This window comes from Lactuca serriola, chromosome 6 (genome assembly GCF_051521515.1).
Source record: "Lactuca serriola cultivar US96UC23 chromosome 6, Lser_US96UC23_V15, whole genome shotgun sequence".
In the NCBI taxonomy this organism is placed as follows: Eukaryota; Viridiplantae; Streptophyta; class Magnoliopsida; order Asterales; family Asteraceae; genus Lactuca; species Lactuca serriola.
The window spans coordinates 85,196,683-85,202,219 of NC_136413.1; positions in this window are offsets into that span (position 1 = coordinate 85,196,683).

Genomic DNA, 5,537 nt, shown 5'->3' on the forward strand with positions numbered 1-5,537 from the left:
ATAGGTGTTTTTTTGCAGAAATGAAAATGACATAATTACATTACTCTAGGAAAGTTGGTCTGTCTTGCAAAAGCAAACGTGCTTCTCGTTCCAAAGTAGTTAAAACCATGTTTTGAAAACCGGACAGGACCGGCCGGTTCGACCGGTTTAACCGGGAATCGGTCCCGAATCCAGTTCATATAGGTCAAAAAACCGGTATTTGTTTGAACTGGTAAAAACCAGAAATTTTAAAAAAATATTTATTTTTTTTCATTTTTTGTATTTTTTATATAATTAAATATAATTATGACATCATCCGGTTTTTGAGACCGGTCCGACCGGTTGAGCCACTTGAACCATCGAACCAGTAAGACGACCGGTTCGATCTCCGGTCCGATTTTCAAAACCTTGGTTAGAAAGGAAGGGGAACAGATGTGAAGGAAACACACAGTGTTTTTCGTATTTTTCTATTTCTCTAAGCGCCAATTCTCAATAACATGCCTCCTACCATGTTCATATGTTAATATCAATATCATTGGTTCCTCCCCCTCCCAAGTGGTGTGTCCAAATAGGACCCAAACATTAAAAAAAAGCAAAGTATGTGAGGACGAGATCTTTTTCCATCACAACTCTGGGACCGAAGGAGGATTTTTTTTATCACGAGCTTTTTTTTCTTCATCTTTTAACTCCCTACAAATAGACCTCTGTGGAATGGAAATAAGGTGATTAATAATGAGATATATTATTTTACCTTTTCTAATATTAAAAAAGGAGAAGTGTTTTTTTTTTTTTTTTTTTTTTTTTTTTTTAATTTTAAAGTTAGTGATATAGATATAGGTGTTTTTTGCAGAAATGAAAATGACATAATTACATTACTCTAGGAAAGTTGGTCTGTCTTGCAAAAGCAAACGTGCTTCTCGCTGCATTCCAAAGTAGTTAGAAACCATGTTTTGAAAACCGAACAGGACCGGCCGGTTCGACCGGTTTAACCGGGAACCGGTCCCGGATCCAGTTCATATAGGTCAAAAAACCGGTATTTGTTTGAACCGGTAAAACCGGTCGAACCGGTAAAAACCGGAAATTTTAAAAAATATTTATTTTTTTTTATTTTTTGTATTTTTTATATAATTAAATATAATTATGATATCATCCGGTTTTTGAGACCGGTCTGACCGGTTGGGCCACTTGAACCATCGAACCAGTAAGACGACCGGTTCGATCTCCGGTCCGGTTTTCAAAACCTTGGTTAGAAAGGAAGGGAACAGATGTGAAGGAAACACACAGTGTTTTTCGTATTTTTCTATTTCTCTAAGCGCCAATTCTCAATTACATGCCTCCTACAATGTTCATCTGTTAATATCATTGGTTCCACCCCCTCCCCCTCCCCCTCCCCCACCTCCTCATCATCTTTTAAAATCATTAGCATCTCCTTGTCCACCTCCAACTTCTCCTCCTCCTCCTCATCATAATCATCATCATATTTTAATAACATTAGCTTCATAAGATCATATTTCCCAGCTTCATTATCAAGAGGCTTGCACACTCCATCTTCAGCAAAACCCATTGACATTGATTTCCCCTTCGCGGAGACCACAACATCATCAGGTGTTGTCTCAACACCTGAAACAGAAGAAAAAAATAAATCCATTTGGTCATCGCAAGCAGCAAATAATTGAAGTCTTTTTAGCAACAAATATAATTAGATCAAATAGCAAAAATTACCATCACCCCAAACATTGAAATTCTTGTCTTGACTAACATGCTTGGCCATCTTTTGCAATCAATCTGTACGTTGTTGTTGGTTTGATTCCCTGAAAATAGAGAATTCCGGCATTCAAACAAAACATCTAAAGAAAAGTTATTAACATAACAAACAAACAGCAGTCCATTTGTCAACAAGAAACTGGTTTAATTCTGTGCTACCACCAAAATCATAATAAAACATTTACATTTAATTTAGAGGGAGCGATAGAAACGCAATCTCAAAACCCCAAATCATGATTCCCAATTTCTCAAACTCTCCAAACGAACCCTTATGCTCTTGTCTTCTATCCAATTGACCTCAAACATTAATTTACTCTCTTTTTGTTATTTTTCTTTCTTTATGCTAAGGGCCATACATACACCTATGTACCAAGCTAGCTGATGAAGGCAAATTACAAACAAATATAATGTATTTTTATTCCATTTTCATTTTAGAAAACATACTCTGGAACTCAATACAGAAATTCCAGTACTTAGTTAACATATGTATGTCCTTTTTGGTCCTAATACGACTAAAAACAATCAACTGATAGTTTTCACAGAAAACCCTAGTCTCCTGACAACAAAATAACAGTGGAGGATTTTAACAAAGAAAAACGATAAATGACAACGATTGCTAGACAAGCAACCAGACATTGGAGCTAACAATATCAAGGCCAAGAATCAACAGTAGGAAAATTAAAAGAATCTGCAAAACCATTGTAACTCCACATGAGATACAATCAAAACTTCAGAACATCTAACTCCAAAACATATATATATATATATATATATATATATATATATATATATATAAGACTCTACAATACATATTAACACCAACAACGCATCTAAGAACATGAACATGAGTTGGACCGAACATTAATAGATATTGAGAAAGTCACGCGTACCAGTGATGAAGATGCTGAAGGAAACGGACTGATTTGAAACCCTAATACTCGCTGCATGTTTTCTGTCTGATTTTCTAATAAATAAATGACAAAATTTCACAAATGGTCCTTGTGTTTACGAAATTTACATTTTTAGGATAACATTAAAATACGCTGCACAGCTGATCCTTTGTAGTTTTAAAACCTTGCATTATTGGTCCCTTCTCCGTTAAGTATAAATTTTGACTAGTTAATCTTTTTACCATATAGAAAAAAAAATTACATAAGTATCATACCAACATTAAGTTGTGGGAATTCTTATTATCACTTGAATACAAATCAACCATACCTACATACCATTAAAAATTAACTTGTGAACAACGAACATATTAATTTTACTTTTAATTTCTTGAAGTTGTAGCTTATTAATTAGGACTAATATTATAACTTTTGTTCCTATAAATCATTCTATCCAATTAAATGATGACATATGTTAATTTAATATACTAAAATATCATTAAATGAACATTAAATATGACACATGTCATCATTTAATTGAGTAGGAAGATTTTGTAGGAAGAAAAAAGTAGGATGATATTTAATTTCTCTATATTAAAAGCCCTAAATTTTTAACGCGTGATTGGAAAAAACCCAAATATTTTTTTTGGTTATTGCTATGACCATAACTTTCTCGCATAACTATCACTATAGCCCACTTAACGAGTTTTATGGTTAATTTGGTTAATCTTTTTACAAAATCAGTCCTAAAAAGTACAAATTTGGTCCTTGGGGTTTGCAAAAAACTACACCACATTGTTTTTTAACTTTATTTTTCGTTTTTTGTATATTTTATTTATTTTCGGTTTTATATATATATATATATATATATATATATATATACATTTTTTTATTTTATTTTTTTATATACTTTATTTGTTTTCATTTTTTAACTTTTTTTTTCAACAATTTGATTTTCTTTACCGTTTGTTTTCTATTTTTTTTTCTATTTTAGTTATTTATGGTTTTTCTAATGTTTTTATTTACTTTGATTCAAGTAAACGAACTTGAATTCAATATAAATTACTATAATAAGTTTTTTTTATAGAGACCGACTATTTTTTTTTGTTTTTGTTTTTTAGTCTATTATAAAATTGAAAAATATTATCTTGAATTTAATCTATTGATATCACAGATAGAAACATGATTTAATTTGCAAGTTATATAACATATTGAAACACTAATTCTCAGTAAAAAAGCTATTTTTTTTTAATTTTCATTTTTTCGTAACATACATATAATAGTACTAAGGAAAAAAAGAATAAAAAGAAAATAAGTTGGACCGAAATTACAAATATAAACATAACTACTTTATTTACTTGAATAAAAATAAAAAAATTACAAAAACTATAAATTATCAAAATTGTAATATACTCTAATATATTAATACATTTTATATTTTTTGAAAAAGGTCAATAAAAAGATAAAAATACAAAAAAAAAAAAAATAAGAAAAAAAAAATATAATACAAAAAGAAAAATGAGAAAACCTAAAAAAACTCTAATATACTCTATATATACACTAAAAAATAGAAAAAAAAAGGTAAAAAGGTTAAAAAAATTGTTGAAAAATAAAGTTAAAAAATGAAAATAAATAAAGTATATATATAAAAAAAATGTACATATATTTATAAAAAAATCGAAAATAAATAAAGTATATAAAAAACGAAAAAAAAATTAAAAAACCATGTGGTGTAATTTTTTGCAAACCTCAGGGACTAAATTTGAACTTTTTAGGACTGATTTTGCAAAAAAGTTAACCAACTTAACCATGAAACTCGTTAAGTGGGCTAGAGTGATAATTGTGCGAGAAAGTTGTGGTCATAACAATAATAAAAAAAATATTATGGCTTTTTCCAATTACGTGTTAAAAATTTAGGGCTTTTATAATATTAGTCCTATTAATTATTATCATTACTCCTAATCAACACAGCAAATTAAGAAAAAAGCAAAAAAACAAATAATTCAAAAAAGTAATATCCTTACATTGTTTCCTGACATATACTTGAAGCTCCCATAAACCAACCAAAAACCAAAAATCAATCAACCTCACGCATATATATCAACAAAACAAAATCCCCATCCAACACATAAATCAAGCTTTGTTTCAAAGAAGGGATCAACCCAAAAAGATCGTTTATGACCAACCATCAACTTTAATGATTCAACCAAAGAATTGTACGTAGGGAGGCATGGTGAGCAATTCACAACCACATTAAGTATCTCACTTTGCAAATTTTAAGGAAGCAACACCAAGAATATTTATCAGCATCTTTGACCATTTTGAGGTCAATATTATGGGGTTTTATTCATGATATGGGTTTCAAAAACGACAAAATAGACAACAGAAGCTTTTCTAAATTTGAAAATCATAAATGCATTTATATTCGTCAATGATCATTTTGCATGAACTTGAAAAATATTAAAACACAACCATATGAGAATTAAGAAACAACAACCTTTGAAGACTTTGAATCTTCTTGGGGAGGTTGGAAGTTGATGAAGATAGCAAGAACCCAATATAGAATTCTTCTAGAGGTATTTGCCAACAAATTTGTATTCGAAATACAAGTAGTAGCGATTAATGTACATTCCCTAAATCATAAAGGAAGATATGTATGTTCAATAAAAAGTAAAGCATATTTGGTAAGGTTTAGTTTATTTTTTTTATATGTTTAAGGCTTTTGATGAGTTTGTTGATTTGTGTCTCAACTTTATATTTGAAAACTTCAAAAGATTTCATATTTATCTTTATCATATAAAATATAATTACAACGACTATAGTTGTTAATTAAGTTAATAAGACATCTTGTACTAAATATATGCATTCATTAGAAAGGAAGTCATGGATCACGGTTTATAGTTAATT